This window comes from Xenopus tropicalis, chromosome 8, assembly GCF_000004195.4.
Source record: "Xenopus tropicalis strain Nigerian chromosome 8, UCB_Xtro_10.0, whole genome shotgun sequence".
NCBI classification, from domain to species: domain Eukaryota; kingdom Metazoa; phylum Chordata; class Amphibia; order Anura; family Pipidae; genus Xenopus; species Xenopus tropicalis.
The window spans coordinates 98,144,419-98,163,804 of NC_030684.2; positions in this window are offsets into that span (position 1 = coordinate 98,144,419).

Consider the following 19,386-nt stretch of genomic DNA (forward strand, 5'->3'; position numbering starts at 1 on the left):
CTGGCCCAAGGAAAGTCTCCCATAGGGCTCAATGGCACTCTGCAGCTCCAACCCGGCCCAAGGAAAGTCTCCCATAGGGCTCAATGGCACTCTGCAGCTCCAACCTGGCCCAAGGAAAGTCTCCCATAGGGCTCAATGGCACTCTGCAGCTCCAACCCGGCCCAAGGAAAGTCTCCCATAGGGCTCAATGGCACTCTGCAGCTCCAACCCGGCCCAAGGAAAGTCTCCCATAGGGCTCAATGGCACTCTGCAGCTCCAACCCGGCCCAAGGAAAGTCTCCCATAGGGCTCAATGGCGCTCTGCAGCTCCAACCCGGCCCAAGGAAAGTCTCCCATAGGGCTCAATGGCGCTCTGCAGCTCCAACCCGGCCCAAGGAAAGTCTCCCATAGGGCTCAATGGCACTCTGCAGCTCCAACCTGGCCCAAGGAAAGTCTCCCATAGGGCTCAATGGCACTCTGCAGCTCCAACCCGGCCCAAGGAAAGTCTCCCATAGGGCTCAATGGCACTCTGCAGCTCCAACCCGGCCCAAGGAAAGTCTCCCATAGGGCTCAATGGCACTCTGCAGCTCCAACCCGGCCCAAGGAAAGTCTCCCATAGGGCTCAATGGCACTCTGCAGCTCCAACCCGGCCCAAGGAAAGTCTCCCATAGGGCTCAATGGCACTCTGCAGCTCCAACCCGGCCCAAGGAAAGTCTCCCATAGGGCTCAATGGCACTCTGCAGCTCCAACCCGGCCCAAGGAAAGTCTCCCATAGGGCTCAATGGCACTCTGCAGCTCCAACCTGGCCCAAGGAAAGTCTCCCATAGGGCTCAATGGCACTCTGCAGCTCCAACCCGGCCCAAGGAAAGTCACGATACCAAAGCTTGGATGAATCCGAAATTTTCGTACTCGTTGCGACAATACAATTTTGTCGAGTTTTTTTTTTTTTACGCACAGTACGAAAAAGTTGCGTTAAATAACAAAAAAATCGCAGAAAATACGCAAGGTACGAAAAAGTCGCAGAAAACACGAACGGTCCGATCGAATGAACGATCGGGCCGTTCATGTATTGATAAATCTCCCCCTAAGTGTGAGTATCAGTTTAATGTTACTGTGCAATTCATATATTATACCTAGATTGGGAGAGTGTTCCATATAAAAGGTTTTCTATATGTATGTGATTTTCTGTTGTGTTTAACCATAATGCAAAAATTACTGTGTTGTAAATTGAGCACATTGTGAGTATAATTTTATTGACTATACAATATGGAAACTTACAAGTAATGCCAATGGTGGTAAATCTACTGGGTGAAACAGTGGCCTTTTGTACTAGATGTTCCTGTCTCATACAATGTATATTTCTGTTAACTTTATAGGTACATAAAGGTTTTATCTGCAGCTGAGGTGCAATGCGTTCCAAAATGCAACAAACTGACAGTAACTACAAGGCCTATGCATGGCATGGGTAGCAAACTGTAGCTGTACACAAACGTGGCAACAGCATCTGATGTCTCTAGAATGTGTCTAGGTTGGACAGATGTGTCTCCTTGTCTGATGCATCTAGAGTTGGACATAGATCCTAGAATATAGACTATATATTCAATATATTTAATGCAGTTTCACTCTGCTCTGCTTGCTCAAACATTGCACATGAAAATCTGTTCAAAAACAGAATAACCCTAATTACACTAATGAACCTAAAACTTCCTAGATAATTCTAAGGTAATGGAAAAAAAGTTTTCAAAGCTGAATTAGGTATATTTTACACTACAAATCTGTGCATACATTATTGTTTCAGGCCTGCAGGAAGGTGGTGTTTCATTTTTTTATTACAAAATAATGACTTTCCCACACAATTTATTGTTATGATGGCAGATAGGTTTAAATATCTTTGTGGCTTCACAAAACTTATATTCAGTAAATGATCATTCTCACTGTTCATTTTGTGCATGTTTGTTGCATTTACCATTTTTATTATTCATCGCTGCAGTGTTGGCAAATTCTGCTTTGTTGCAGGTAAGGCCTCTTTTATATCGAGCATATTGTACCCGAAGCTGCAGTCTTCAATACCCTCATATAACTCACAGAATCACTATTGCTTTTTCAATCTAGATAGGACCCAGACAGAAGGCCAACCCTGCAGGGGTGTCTGGGTGTTCTAAGCTGAATTCTTAAAAAGGATTTAAGAATGCTAGAAAAAGTGGAATATTATATATATATATATATATATATATAATAGTGTAAATACAGTACATATTCACTTTCAGTTAATAAGCCTACTGTACAAAAGGTAATGGTTTTTATCAGGATGTGAAAAAGATAGTGTCTGTATAGTAAAGTATCTCAGTTCCTTAAAGCATCAAGAGAAGACCATTTATGTTATGTGACTTATCTCCCTGTGTTGCAACAGTCTGTTTGCAGAAAGGTGAGCAATGTATAACAGTTTTACTGTGCGTACATTAATTCTGATATATAATTCTATACAATGTATTACTGTGAATTTTGGATGTGTTCATGTATGTTAGAGATGTTAGAAAAATGCTATTGTTTTCTACATGCTCTGCCTCATTTACGATTTATGGGCACAATGCTAGGAGAAAAATCTCTTAAAAACTTATTAATTAAAGTATCATACAGGATGTGCATACATGTTCCAAGCCAGAAATACATTTATGTCATTGACTAGTAGGATTATTTTGCGTTCTAATCACTTGAATAAATATGTGTGTATTTTCAGGGACTTCAGTGACTTTGTTTTTCTTTTGCAAATTAAAAAGCATAGCAGTTACATAGCAGTATAAATCTAAAATAGACCAGTGTCTTGTTGTCTCTTTATTTGTTACAATAAGTTGAGATATCAGTGCGATTTATGTGACCTTTCATGCTTATATAGAATTATCAAACAAGATGTGATTTAATGCTGTTTATCATATCTGTATAACTTGTAGCATGATATGTTCCACATTGTCACTGAAATATAAAGAAATTTTAAAAGAATGGTCCAGTGCATTGTATTCAACAAACAGGGCATAGAAAACAGATTGGCCATGGGATATACAGTTGGTTAACATGAATTCCTAGGAAATAAATACTTTTTAAAAGCAAACATAGATTTACTATCATTCCAGCAGAGGGCAGCAAATGCTTTTCCATATCTGACCTTTGCAGAGTAGCTGATTTCTCAGTAAGGCAGATGCAGACAGACACTGCCGTATTTTTACATTTTACAAAAAATATTTGGCCCAGTACAGAAAGGATCCCTGACGTACACGTCATTCTTTCTCACTCTTAGTTCTGCTTGATTCAGAGGAACTGTGACACTGGGTGACTGGGCTATTACTGCAGGTGACTGGGAGGGCAAATCATGACATACCTGCATTAGCCTCTGGCCCAGTCAAGCTTCAAGCTAATTACATTGCCACAGCACATATATGCATTCATTAGACCTGGAGTATTGGAGCCCAAGCCAATACTACTTAATCTGGAGCAACATTCACTAACCCGCACCCCTATTTTCGATCCACAAACTGCTGCCACCCAACACACTTGTTTGTGCCTGCTCTACACGTGCCACAACTGGAATTGCACCCACCCCACCAGTTCTGCCCTAAACTCATGCCTATTCTGCCTACCCCTAGTTCTGGCCCTAACACTTCCCCTAGGGTCAGATTCATTGGGAGCCAATTAACCTGTTTATATGGAGGACATTCAAATAAAAGTATGCTCATGAAAGGTCTTATATATGACTAGCCAAAATCTGTGGCTTTAGCTGAATCAGAATTTTGCAAAATGTCTGTTAGAGGAATTTCACCCCTATTCCTAGGGCATCTAAGCATTGTGTGGTCAGTTGAGCCAAACCCAGTTTATTATGCATGATCCTGTGCCAGCAGCCAGCACAGCACAATGCAGCTCCTTTCAGACAGCTATTGCCTCAGCTATTTAATTCATATCTCAGGGTGTATATGAAACAGATTCTCTTGTTTCACCTAGTGACACAAGTCAGGGCTGGAAGTAGGAGTAGGCAGAAGAGGAACATGCCCAGGGCACAGCAGTGAGGGGGTTCTGTGCACATATATCTTCTGTTATATATATATATCTGCTTACCCCTAGTTCAGTGCCCTGGAGGTCCTGAAGGCTTGTCAGATGCTGGTGTGAGGGGTCTGGGCTTTTTGTCTATCCTACCCCCAGACACACTCCCAGTCTTTCCTGAGTGCATGTACAAGCTTGTGTGGGCGCAATGTGGGGAATCATGGGCACTTGCTTGGGCGTATTGGCTGCTTTGTCTAGCACTGCAGGAGGTTTCATTCTGAAAATCCATATTAGAACATGTAATAATCACCTGTACTAGCAGTGTAATGCAGTTGTGGCTGTGCCACACCAGGCATTTTGTTCATAGAAGGGAAGCTAAAAATGCCAGCTTACTATATGTGATAATATTAAATGAAAAGCACCCCTGAGTGATGCACATAAGAAAGCAATAAAATATGGACCTCCACCTGCCATGATGCTTTTCATTTGATATTATTAAAATCTGTGGCTGGTAGATAGGGGCATATTGACCACTTCTGGTTTTCCCTGTGGCCATTAACGTACCTACATGTAGTGTGCTGTGCTGCCTGTGGGAAATCGCAGTTGTACCAGTGATATTACTGGTGCCATTTGAATCATGTAATTGTGAAAATTGCAGAAGAAAGTATTTTTTTTACAAATATGGGATTTAGTTATGGTTCCATGAAAAGGTATTTTCTGTTGTTTTTTTGCCCTTCTGTAAGGGCAATGGCAAGGATCCCCATGTGTGGTTATCCATTATGTGAATGGGAGGCAGTATGGGCAGTATGGGCTTATCTGAGCACAATTCACAAGGCTGAGGGGATTTGGGAAAAGTAAGAAGATTGCTTAATGTTACATATAAAAAGAATCTATTTGCTTCTTTAAAAAATACAGATATCAGTACCGGATTCTGCTTGAGGAGCACTAATAACTAATGTGTGACAGTATCCATTTAAATAACTCACCCCAGTCTGTGTGCTGGTACATTGAACTCAGTTATTCACTTTTATATATGTGCAGGACCCCGAGACAGTTCCCCTGCCAGCTCCATAGATGCCAGTTGTGTCTTATCAGGAGAGTATCTGTTTTATCATGCTACCCAGGAAACGTGGGTCAGTGCTAACTTCCAGATTTGTACAGTAACTGAGAACCTGCTATGGGATTATTAAAGCACCATGGAACGGTAATGTTTGCAAATGTGCTATTTCAAATGATATATTGTTTAAACCATGCCCACCCAAGGTAACAGACACTTATTTTTCCTCATCTTAAAAATTAAGAATCAACCGTTTTCTGGTCTGGGTCTGACTGTGCCCCAGTTTATAGCAAAATCCATTAGCCTTCCACATCTTTAACTGTTTACTAAGAACTATGAGTAAAGTGGGGGGAAATCTCTTTGGTTCCTATGCTTCCCATATAGCATGTTTGTATATTTGTTAACTTAATAAAGATATGTGGTATGGTCCAAATATTGTCTTATTTGATACGTAATGATATACAGGTATTGGCATGCTGCTGGTTCCTTTATCCATAGGTGCTCTGTCCATATCTTTTCATACAGTGGGCCAGATATTCACTATACTACATGCTCGGAGGCCAGATTATAATAAAGAGATGATGTCTCCCAAAGGTGTCATTGGAGCTCTTTAGCAGTTCAGAGGCTACAAATATCTCATGGAGGGCCACATATTACTTTAGGGTTGTTCGTAGGCAGCAAAGGGGGCCAGATTGGCTAAACCAGGGATGACATTGTGATATCAGGGGGAACTAGGGCGGTAATGTTGGGGTGAACCAGTGACATTGGAAGTGGAGATATGATGTCACACATTCAACAGGTTGGTGGGATTTGCTTGGCTTTATAATCTATACAAACAGTGCAGGGGGTTTTCAAACCAGACAGTCACATTTAGACAGCTTGTTTTGTAGTATTGTGTGGTCTGGAAGAGCTTTGTGGGCGCCCAGTACCATAAAAGCAATTTCTCTTCTGGCAAAATCAGCAGTTTAATAATCATAAGTTAGGTAAAAGCTGAACAGGGCTAGATATAAGGCCTCATTTACAATGCCCCATGCAGCCTGTGCTTTGAATTGAGTGCCCCATGTGCTAGATTCAAATAAGGTGGGTGGATGGAGGCACGTAGATGTCCCCCCTCTTGTCCCTTACCCACCCTGTACCTTGCACATCATTCAGTTGGAGGCGGCCCTGTCCTTACTCTCTGCTCTAAGTTGGAGTGCGCCTTCTTACCAGGGTCGCTTTAATAAAAGGGCAAAGGGGGCATTTGCCCAGCTCCCACCAATTTTGGGGGGCCACTGTGTCTATTAATTTTTCCCTGTCCCCACAATCCCCTGTAGCTTTTCTCACATTCAGTTTGTCTGCCCACTGTCCGTTATGGCTCACTGGCACAGTTCTGACGCGTGTCTCTGCTTTGTCACGTAGCAACTAGGGGCTCATTTATCAACACTGGACAAATTTGCCCATGGACAGTAGCCCATAGCAACCAATCAGTGATTAGCTGCTGGTAGAACAATGAATGAAACAACTTGATTAGATGCCATGGGCATTGCCCAGGGCGCAATGGTGTTTGCCCAGTGTTGAAAAATGGCCCCTTGTTCACACAGGATGAGAGCCAGGACCATGACAAACAGCAGATGAAAACAATCTAGAAGCTTGAGCAAATCAAGGGAGGCGAGCAGTTCTCTGCATATATTTAATACACTCACATGGGCTTTTGCAGAGTTCAGTTTTGGTAGAGTGTAAATGCTAAATAATAGCGTTTATCCGCTTGCCGAAAAAATCAGCCCTACACCGCGTGTGGCATCAGCCTACAGATCAATGTTGTAGGGTATAGAAACCAGCTGACAGCCTACATTTTATTTTCCCATAACAATGATATCACGGTCACAACAATTTGGCTATAAATAAATGGGCTACTAACTGGATCTTTGCCCAGGGCCCATCAAAGCTTAAAAATGGTCCTGCTCCTGACACTGCTGTTTGCAAGAAGCACCATTTTTTGCTTTTTCATCTAATTTAGCTTGAGAGTTGTGGAGATAAAAGCTGAGTAAAAGACAAATCACTGAGCTTTTAAAATACATTAGTAATTAAGTCTGCTCTACTAAATAAGACAGAAAATAGCACAGTGCCATTAAAACGTGACAATAAAATGGAGTGTTAAAGAGGGCGACTAAATGACAGCAACAGAAGTTATTTACGAAGTGTAGGGCAGATTGTTAAGTGCAAAAAACAGATGCAAGCAGCCATTATTTCCCATGATTTTGCTTATACATACACTGGTGGGTACAGGGTGCAGAGGAACTTATGACAACACGGCTGGAACTAGGGCTTGGAAGAAGAGGCACCTGCCCAGGGCGCAATGGTGTTTGAGTTCTTAGGCATACTGGGTCACCATATTGACACAGTCTCCTCCTTGTTATATTTTTATTTTATATTAATATTGTTTGCAATTACATGCTTTTTATTTTTTATTGCACCTACCTAAACAGACCCCCTCCCTTTCCCCAGTTGCTGTCTTTGTTAGGCTGATGCCACACGTTGCGTTTTTACGCTGCGTATTTTCGAATTCTCTCAGCGGCTGAAAAACGCCTGATATCATCATCCATAGAAATAACTTGAAAAGACTCGAAGCAAACCACACAATGCGGAAATACGCTAGAAAACGCCTTAGCACGGATTTTTCAAGCGTTGCCCGAAATACGCCAGTATTTGCAAAGCAAGCTATTCCTATGTATACACAAAGGCAGCTGCCAGACCTAGCGGAAATACGCAGCATTTTTTACTATTTCGCACTATTAGCACCATGGAAACGGAATTTGCTACATCACCAGTACTGGGCTGAAAAACGCCAGGGGCTGTGTGGCTTGTGCGGCGTTTTGAGGCTGAGAAAAAACGCTTGCCGAAAATTCAGCCCTACGCCTGCTACTTGTGCCTGCACCCGAATGAATGAGATACGATTGGGTGCAGGCACATGTAGCCGATATACGCACGAAAACGCGTGAGAATGCAAAGTCTCGCGTTTTCATGCGTATATCGGCTACATGTGCCTGCACCCGAGCGTATCCCATTCATTCGGGTGCAGGCACAAGTAGCAGGCGTAGGGCTGATTTTTCGGCAAGCGTTTTTCCGCTTGCCGAAAATATCAGCCCTACGCCTGGTGTGGCATCAGCCTTAGGGTTTGATATAAAGAGCAGCTCTATATACTGAGTGCTTCTCAGCATACTAATAATTTGTTGATTTGTTTGATTGCACTTGTATTTGACTTTACTTTCAGTTTCAGATTTTGTTCTGTTTAGCTCAAGAAATAACAGATGTTTCATTATTAAAATAATAGGCAAAAAGTAGGACACAAGCCCTATTTATTGCACTAGTGAACAAGGATGTAAACTGCTTCTATAAGCAGAGACTGAGTACTTAAATGATATTTCCTATTGCACATAATACCCACATCTCTATATTTAATTATCAACTAAACAAAAATGAAATTTTATTATATAATCAAGGACTTTCATTGGCTCAATGGATTTGTAACCCTCACCCCAGGTAATTTATCTTTGGGAACTGGTTCATTTCTTGAGAAACAAATGCAAATCATTTAATGCCCCAAAACACAGCAAGAGACTTGAATGTGTTTATTTAAGAGCAATGTGCTGGATGGGAAATAGTTTTTACAGTAAAAATGCAATTTCACAAGCTTGGATAGCTGCCATCAAATAAGTTGCTTCCTTATCTAGGCTTCCAGCTCAGTTGAAATGAATAAGGACTGCCAAGAAAGGATCTGACATGGAAAGCATCTCAATGTGGTATTCCTCCTATTCTGGCATTAAACTCTATGTGTGAGTATAGACAGGCAGATAACGGGAAAACCTGGGAAAACCCTTTCATGCAGCTGTTACGTGTGCCCCCTCCACACTTACACTTCCTATTAACAACTTTTTATTAATTCCCTATTTGCTCAAACTCTATATATAGAAATACCAAGTAATTAATAATCCCCGTGCTGCATTTATAGACAACATAGACAACAAGTATCTCTGTACAAGGACTTCAGGACACTAATGTAGAATTTCAAAACACCGCAATGAATACCCAGTACCAGCCCTAGGCCTCCATCTCTAGCTTTGCAGCAACTGTAATTAAATCCAGCTAGCAGAAGCTCTCTCAGGGAAATCAGCAGAGCAATGATATACCATTTTTTTTTAAAAGAAAAAGGCCCAGCTACAGCTTTGGCTTTATGAGGGGTAGAAGGCACTCTGACATGTGAGCTGGCCACAGACTGATATATATTAATTTAATAGTAATGTATGTATAAAAAATCTGATTATAAATTAAATTTGGCATTTACCTTGTTAGGCTAATGTCCCACACAGAGATTAATTGCCCATGATAGATCTCTACTACTGTGGGCGACTAATCTCTCCTTACCACCAGAACACAGAGAATTGCTTGCAGGAGGAAACTTTGCGCAACTTCGGAAAACCGAAGCAATGCATTGGCCTTTCAACCAGTGATTCCCTGGCAGTGAAAAGGCACTTAGGAGGGATTAGTCGCCCACGATAGCCTTACAAGGGTGATATGGGTGTGGGATAGCTTTGTTCTCTCTTTGCTGTATGTATACTCAGATTACCTTGGTTTAATATTACAAAGAAAACAGGAAGGGGGCATATATCTTTTTTCTGCAAATTGGTTCTTAAATGGAAACTAAAGAAATGATTGTTAGATAGGGCTTTGATATCACTTACAATGACCAGCAGCCTTATGCCACTTAAGACACCACCCCCTGTAAGCAGCCCCTATAGGTGTCATTGGCACTGCCCTCCTTCTTCTGTTGTTCTCCAGCTGAACCACTTCCTACCAATTAAACAAGCAAACACATGTCATGGATATGCTACTTATATAAATTCCCAGCACTTAGTGGCTTATTTATCAGTTTTTCATTTTGTGAATTCAAATTTGTTTTTCTGAATTGAATAAACTTGCATATTCGAATGCTTGCTTATTTATTAATAAGGAAAACTCATCTGAATATAAAACTCGAATTCCTAGGATTTTTGAGTTTACAAACTTAAAAAAACTAAAAAACTCGAATATCTCAAACTGAAAATATGGCTTGACATAGGACAACTCCCATTAACTTTTACATGGCAAATTTTTCTGTTTTTTTTGCACTTAATAAATCAGACATTTGAGTTTTTGAAACATTATTCGAATTGTGAAAAAATATGAAACTTGGAAATTGATAAATCTCCCCCTTAGACTCTGTCTATATGATCCATTACTAATCATGTTTAATGCCATATTGTACTTTCACTTTTTCTCTAGTAGAATGCCTGCAAGTCTGACACTGTTCCTAAAAAGTAGCATGAACTGGATTTCTCATCTCTGGGGAACAGCTGCCAGGCCGGCTTGTTTTCATTTTCAGATTCGTACATCAAATTGCATGCCTGAATTATGCAGTTAGTGGACAGGGATAGCCATAGGCGGAGGGTGACTTTTTTGTTTGGGGAGGCTAAAGATGGCCCATACACAGACTGACCTACAGCTAATGTGACACTTAGTGGATTCGCTGCTGGTGTAAAAAATTAACCTTTCAACTACCACTTGCGGTTCCCACTGACTCCCAGGGATACTGCGCAAAAGTGTGGGTGGGAGTGTTTTTTTACCCTAAAATGTTTAGGATGTAAAAGTATTCATACGTGCACTTCTGTTAGGGGTTCTCCATCCATTTGTGTTTGTGATCAGTTAGCTTAAAGGGGTAGGTCACCTTTAAATTCCCTTTTAATATAAGGTAGACATTGATATTTTGAGACAATTTGCAGTTGGTCCTCTTTTCTTTTTAATGGTTTTTCAGTTATTTAGCTTTTTGTCCAGCAGCTTTCCATTTGGTATTTCAGGAGCTATCTGGTTGCTAGGGTCTTATTTATCCTAGCAACCAGGTAGTGGTTTAAACAAGAGATGGGAATATGAATAGTTAAGGGGCCTGCATGAAAAAAGAAGTAAGAGAAAATTACAATAATAATGAAATTGTAGCCTTGCAGAGCAATACTTTTTGGCTGCCGGGGTCAGTGACCCCAATTTGAAAGCTGGAAGGCAGAAGAGAAAGTCAAATTATTCAAGAACTATAAAAAAATTAATTAGGAAGACCAATTGCAAAGTTGCAAGGAATAGGCCATTCTATAACATACTAAAAGATAACTTAAAAGTGAACCACCCCTTTAGATGTGTTTAAGTTAGTTTTATAGAGAGAGAGGCAGTGGGTACTGACATCCCAGGCACATTATATACAGTGAGACGCAGTCTGTATTTACGAAACCAGCACATTACATGCCATGAGAAGCAGTGGGTACGGATGGCAGATATTCAGGCCCTGGCACTATAACACTGGCACTGATGCACAACATTGGCCCCAATGTAACTAACTAGAAATGAACAAACAATGACAAAAGTAAAAAACAAAATAATAAGTGCAAAAAACAACAAATATATAAAAGCACAATGAGCTTTTTCGGGGGAAAGAGTTAACTTACCCTCCATCTGTTAGGGGCGGGGATAGGGATATTATAAATGTCAGGTCAGGCAAAAAAACAATTTAATTTCAACTAGTGGTTTAGCCTTTAGAACTGTATAGTACCTGTGTATAGTACCTGCGTATAGCACCTGGGTATAGTACCTGTGAGAGTGGGATGAAATCTGCAGCGAAAGTTGAGAGTTGGTTCTCAGGTAAATTTACAGCAGCAGATTCTTCTTTTCAGTCTTCATTTCTGCACTGCCTTCAGTTTGCAAAATCTCCCGATCCCTGTGTGCATCTGTGCTTTGATTGGTCAATTTTACGGTCTGTCAAGAAAGCTGTGCTCTGATGGGAGAATCCAAAAGAAGAATGTACAAGATCCAGTCGGAGCACAGCAGAACCGGAGCTTACAGGAACAGAAGAGTTGCAGGACAGTGCAGAAACAGAGTGAGGTTTTTTTTGTTTTGTATTTTTAATATGCCAAGCAGGTTTGGGGAGGCTTAGTCTCCCCTAGCCTTATTGAAAATCCACCTATGGATAGCACTCTGTGACACACAGGGAGATTAGTCGCCGCGCAACAAATCATCCTTGATACGGTGATTAATCTCCCTAAAATGCCACCGGCACCGGCTAGAAAGAAGAAATTTCAGCGACTTCGGCAAATCGCTGTGCCGCGTATGCCATCCCACCGGCGATTTACATTCGGGGAGATTAGTTGCCCGGGACAAGGAAGATTTGTCGCACAGCGACTAATCTCCCTGTGTGTCACAGCCCTTATCTGTTCATGAATACAGTGCTGCTAAATGTAGTCAGCTCTGTATTCAAGAGTGGAACGCAAGTTTCTGTGCTGCATTTCGGAGGGGAGTCCTGCAAGAAAGTGCATGGCAGGGCACTGCGCAGAAAATGCGGTGGATTATGCAAGGGAATTGGCGCTTTGTACACTGCAATATAAATTACATATGAGTGAAGAAATTTAACCCCCCCACTGCAAGAAATTTGCAATTACTGTAATTCGGTGGTTAATTTTCTGTTTAAACTAAACAAGAGCATAAGGCTAAATAGATATATCTGGGAAAAAGTAATCCACATTTCATTTAGATTCGTAATTTGTACCTATACATGAATAAAAACTGGATGGACCAAATTCAACAGTTCCTTTCATACAATTATATTGTGCTTGGGAGGCAGGTCACTGAATGTGTTTAGAAGCCAGCATTTCATCCAATTGAGACAGAGCTGAATCAGCCATCTCTCCTGGGAAAGCACATTTCCTATTATTTACTAGTGACAAACGGGGAATTTCACTCACATTCTCCTCATACGCTCATAGGATTTAATTAATTGAGGGTTTTTGGAATGTTCTGGGAATTTCTTCTGGCTTGCATGTTAATGCTTTTCTTTTAAGCTGGAAATATAAAATACATTTCATGCTTACAATCTGTCTGGTGAATACATATGCTAGGCATTTCTTTATTGACACTGGGGACACTTTTTAGATTCAAGCCCCTTTACCCTTCTTTTAGTAAAATATTGGTTCCCTTACAGCCATGTAACCTTTTTAATGATGCAACAGTCACATTGTTAAACTTCTAAATGTATCAAAATAAGTAGAATCTTACAAATGATTGCAGTTATTCTGAGCCCCCTCATACACTGACATTGGTAGGTCCGGTGGGGTAGTATAATACACTGCAGAGTGCATTTCCATTAGCAAACTGGCCATGCATCTTGTAACCATGCATCATTTCCAGTAAATTAAATTAATATGGATTTTCTGCATACATGCCTTTATAACAGGAAAGAATATCATTATTCTAAGAAATTGCCTAGCCACAATCTTCCTAAAAACATTGTGCTTCTGTTTTGTAAATCACTGAGGGGAGGTTTGCACCACATAACAAAATTATGAAAGAGGAACATTTCTGCAATCAAATTTGTTTCCACATGCAGTGCACTGCTGAAAAATGTGGAAGGTGTATAGATAGGGAAAGCACAGTATGGGGCCAGAGGTGTGGGAAAATGCTCAAATACTTACTTTGTATATATTAATTTATCATAATGAAATCACCGTGTTGGTGTCATGCACAAATAAACAGTTCTTATAACAGATATTCCGCAAACCGCTTACAAAATATCTATATACCAAGGATACCAATTTTGTGGTGTTGAGAGCCGAAAAACCACACTGTAAGTAATAATTTAGTCGAGCTGATGAGAGGGATATGTTAAGATTATAGGATTGAGGGTATAAATTAGGCTTGCAGTTCCACATAGTTAAAGGGGAACTCCACCCAAACACAACTTAAGCTTTTTGAAAAGTAAACATATTTTTAAGCAACTTTTGCAATATACATCAATTAAAAAATATGCAGCCTTTTAATGTAATAATTTGATTTGGGACAGTTACCTAAGCCTGGCCCCTGTTCTCCTGCTGATCTGGCTGACTACTTTGAGACTCAATTAAAATGCAACAGTAGTCAACTGTCCTCAGCCTGCCTTCAGCCTGCATCCCCCAAATCCCACAATTCCCTACACATGTGATGTCCATAAGGAACATCACAATGCGATGAACTTAAAAAAGCTTATACAACACTTATCTCTGAACGTTCTCTGTTTATGTAATACCCCTGTCTTCCAACTGCAACAGAGTCAGAGAATGGGGGCCACCAAATCAGCAAACAAGGGATGATTAGAGAACAGGCAAAAGGGCAAGAGCAGGCAGCTGAGTTCCATATGCACTGATCTATCTGTAAAAGATCATACTGACGCAGGGACTGCAAACCTACCGGTGCCAACTTGGGCACTGAGATAGATAGAATTTCTTTTGTGACCTGAGCTGGATGTCTAGCTCACTCTGCTTCAGAAACACTCTCCAGGGTCTCATGGGGCTTGAGAGGGAAGATGTACAGTACACACACCAAAAAAGATCAAGGGGCAGTGAGAAAAATATATACATTTAAAACATCTTTATTATTCCCCCTTAAAAACAAAGCATATTACATGAAGAATAAAAAGGATACGCTTTTTGGCATCCTAGGCAGGTGCTTCAATTGGTGCCTTTCCTCCGACTCCACCTCCATTGCCGGTGAATTAATCCATAGTAACTTACTGTGACAGCAGTCAGAGGGAACACCACTGCAGGTCAGCACTGACCCCACTGAGTATCAACCACTGCAGCACTTCCACTTCTCAACACCCGCTTGTTAGTATGCCAGAAGGAGCTGACAGTGGCTGCATCAGGCTAAGGTACAGTGCTGCAAACTAATCACCTCAGAAGGAGCTTGGGGCAGGCGGCTCTCCCCTTCATAGACATGTCGGAACAAACTACATTTTTTTTACAAGCCAAATATTTTAAAATTAAAAATTAGACGAGCATATAATAAGCACATGGAGAGTGGTATATATATATATGTAGGGGATCAGAGAACCCTGTCCCCTGTTTCTCAGTCTGTGATCTCATCCAGCCTAGCTACAGCCTGGGGAGGGATCCGGTTGGCTGGCACGTCTGGGAGAGGTGTGCCTAAGCTTTGGAGCCAAAAATCTAGGGGCGGGCCCAGCAGCGTATAAACGGAGCCCCTGCTGTTGTTTGCCAGAGTTGAAAGAGATACAGAGAGTGAGCAGCCAGACAAAGTATTGTGTGTTAGACTTGAAAGGATAAAAGTCTGCTGGGCTACCAGGAAGGTAGCGCTACCTGGGGGGAATTAAGAGCTCTTTGGGAAGGGACTGAACTGATTAAAGGGTTGGGGGTTTATCCGGATCAAAGTTGGGGCTGGGCAAAGTACAGAGACTGTGCCAGCCGTGGATAGCCCACACAAGTTCCCCAGGATAAGAGTATCAGTCATTCCTAAAACTGTTCTACTTCTATTCCAAAGTTATATAAAGTTTAATATTTCTGCAAACCATGTGTGATTATTTCCTAGTGGAAATCCCCTAGAAGTGTGTTCCTCAGTGTCCACTAGGTGGAGGCACTGCGCTGTTCCCATTCCCAGTATCAATATTCTTTGAGAACACACATCTCCTGTGAAAATACAGCCCATATTGAGTGAATGTGCCAAAGGGTTACATATATATATCACAATCAAATATTATGAAAGAGAACAGTCTTGTGATAACTTAAGGTGGAAGCTTACCCTTTAATTCGGTGGGTCCAGGTGCTCAAGCCCCAGACCTTCAGTTTAGGGAGTCAATGCAAAACATCTTGGAAAAAGAGGCTGGCAACAAATCCGGATAACCACTTAGATGAAGTTGAGAATACTAAATTTGTATTAAAAGCACTCCATTGTCTATTCTTTTACACAACAATACATAAAAGCCTTACGTGTTTCGTGCCACACAGGGGCACTTAATCGTGGTTTCTAATGACAAAAAAATAGGAAAATTTGGATTTTTTTAAGTAGAAGTGTTAAAGGAACAGTAACATCAAAAAATTAAAGTGTTTTAAAGTAATTAAAATATAATGTGCTGTTGCTCTGCAAAAAAATGGTGTTTTTGCTACAGAAAAGCTACTATATAAATAAGCTGCTGTGTAGCCATGGGGGCAGCCATTCAAGCTGGAAAAAAGGAGTAAAGGCACAGGTTACATAGCAGATAACTAGTAGATAAGCCCCATATAATGGGGGTTTATCTGTTATCTGCTAAGTAACCTGTGCCTTTTCTCCTTTGAATGGCTGCCCCCATGGCTACACAGCAGCTAACTTATATAAACTATAGTAGTCTTTCTGAGGCAAACACACCAGTTGTAGCAATGCAGGGCAACAGTACATTATATTGTAATTACTTTTATACACTTTCATTTTTTGGTGTTACTGTTCCTTTAAAAGGTAAATACTGTCCCATTAAATTATCCTGTTTTAACAAAACTCTTTTAGGTGACTATGAATTAAAAAAACCTGTTTTTTTGGAGATTTAAAGCAGGCAGTTACTGCTGTATATATTTTAAATGAAAATAATCCCCTCCAGGAAGTTTTAAGCTTATTGTAGCATTGTATGACTTTATATTTATATTTTTATTATAAAATACATCTCTGCTTGCACTATGAATGCTTGTATTTACACCTGGTGGAATAATAACTAATACCTTTTCACTTTTTGGTGGATCTCCCCATTTAGGTTCCTCAAAAGCTGCATTACACAATGCCACATTGCTTTGAACTGTAACCATTCCACCTAGAATAGGGAAGTCTTATAGTATAATGTTTGTTTCTGAGAAAATTATTTTCCATTTTGTAATAATAAAGAAGTTCTGCCTTCAGTTATGTTGTACATTATAAGTTCCTCCTTTCCAATGGAATATTTCCAATTTCTGTCTGACATATTAGAAAGTATTATAAATTTACAATATATATCTAAAAATACTAGCAATCAAAACTTCATGAGTTTGATTTCAGCCTCAGAAATATATCTTTAGGCTCATTCATAACAGCATTGTTGCAGCAAATCATTTGTTAATGTGCTAGCTTATGGTACCTCTTATAGCTAAACAATGGTCTGATGGTTACCTATTTTTTTTAGGGGGAATGTATTTGTATTTTTTCAAATATTAAATGTCAATTCCAAGGATCTACTATAGAAAAGGTAACAATAATAGTAGAAGACTATAGTCAAGAATCTATACAAAATTTAAGATGAGATCCCACATCAAAGACTTATTACTTAGCATCTAGGCCAACTCCTCCTCCAGACCTGCCCTATAAATAAAGTTATTTTTATTTATTTATGTGTTGGGCTGCCAGTTGTTTGTCATACTTTGCTACCTCTCTGCACGCTGCTTAAATAATTCCTGCATAAACCTCTCACAGGGTTGCTGGATCATTGTGCTTTATTTAGGCCCAACCCCTGGTCAAAGAAGAGTTGTAGTCTTGGTTCTGCTTCTCTGTGGCCTGTATGTCTTTTACCTGTCCTTTGTTCCTTCATGTTTTACCCTTATCTTCTGTCAAATACTATTGTGGTATTCAGTTTTTCCTCAGCAGGTCTAACTACTCTCTGGTTTATGATTATTAGCCAATCTGACAACCTGCTCTTATTAATGATCCTCAGTCTGTCCTAGTATGTTGTCCATCCATCCTTTTGAGCTGTCTCAGACTTTTCTTGTGTTGCCTCCTTTTTTGTCCACTCTGGGACAACAAACCTTTATTGTACCACCAATTTTTACCTACAGTTATTCAGCCTTAGGACCATTTCTATAATGCTAACACTGCTTCCATTTGGCACAACAAAATGAGAATGCCAGATGTTTTGGCAAGAAGCTTTTTTCAAGGAGAATATTCTGCTGAAACGTTGGAGCATTCTTATTTTGGCCAGGGTATCCACTTCCTTACCTTTTTTCTTCTGTTTTCTTTGCGCTTAATTTGGTGGTATGTATTACATATATATTAATGTTTTGCAATGTTTCTGTAATATTGTGCTGTAGTGTGATACTTTCAAACACTTTTTATAACATATTTTCTTTTGATAATACCACCTGTTTGAATTGCTTTCTTTCAATGCAAGCCCATCTTTTGATACAAATAAACTGAACAAAATAAACAGTACAGAAATATTAAAGATATATATATACAAAAACAAATGTCACAGGATTTGGATGTCATCGATGAATTCGCACATGCCCCTGATAAAAAAAAATGAAAAAGCCTTAGCAGAAATAATGTTCTTGTGCAAAGAGCATGGAGAAATATGCGTTAGGCCGCCCACCAATAGGAAAATGAAATACTTATGCAGGTTGCAATATCTGGTGGTTGAGAAATGCTGTCTGTTTTAGTTGTGAAGAAATTTTAATTAAACTTCAGTGTAGCTATACACAGAATATCACTTTTGCATTTATCTTGAATATCAGCTGTGAACATCTGTATAGTGATGAGCAAATTTTTTGGCAGGAATGGACTCGCAGCGGATTGGTGAATTGTTTTGTGAAATTTCCGCGAAAATTTGCCGCTGAAAAATTCATTGCACGTCAAAAAAATGTTCAGACATGCAAAATTGGGCGTGGCCGCACCAAAAAAAACGCAGGTGACAAAAATAAGACGCGGGCGGCGAACAAAAATGCACAACAAATGCGTACATCTGTATGGACATAAGAATCAATTAATCACTGTTTATGGGATATATAACTCTATATTCAGATCATAAAGGAACATACACAAGGTGCATTGAATTCATTACCACATGCACAATTATATAGCATACATATATGTAAAGGGTGGACATACTTTATAAAAGAATTCTTAGTTTCTGCAATGAACTCATATCTCAGAAGTGCATTTTCTTGAACAAGTGTGTAAACTGGGGCAACTTACCTCAAACACCATTCATTCATATGTCCAGGTCATTAATTTTCAAATATGTAAGTCATTACCTCCATGGCTATGTAACATCTATACATGTCCATTTGTGTAGAAACAAAAAGGGGAGTGGGCCAAACAGGCAACGCCAAGTAATCAGAATGATTCCTGATGCTGGTATAGTTAAGATAATTTTTCAAAGCTATCATAGCAATGGCACAGACACACAGGCAACTATATTAAAGGACCATTAGTTGCTTTAAAAAAACATTTTTGACAATAAAATCAGCTAAATATAATATATATATATATGATATTGTTTTGTCATGAGATTTTTTCAGTGTGCTCAAATGACCACAAGGAATTCTCATGACAATAAATAAATGTTTATATGGTGTAACATCCTTGTTTGAAGTTTATTCATAGACAGGCATGTGATTGAGCCATGAATATTTATGCATATGAAAAGAAAATGCTCATAATACTGTTATGTATTTCTGAAAGGGAGGGGTGCCTTTATTTTGTTCTTAAATATTTGGAGTCTTCTAAAATATTATAACC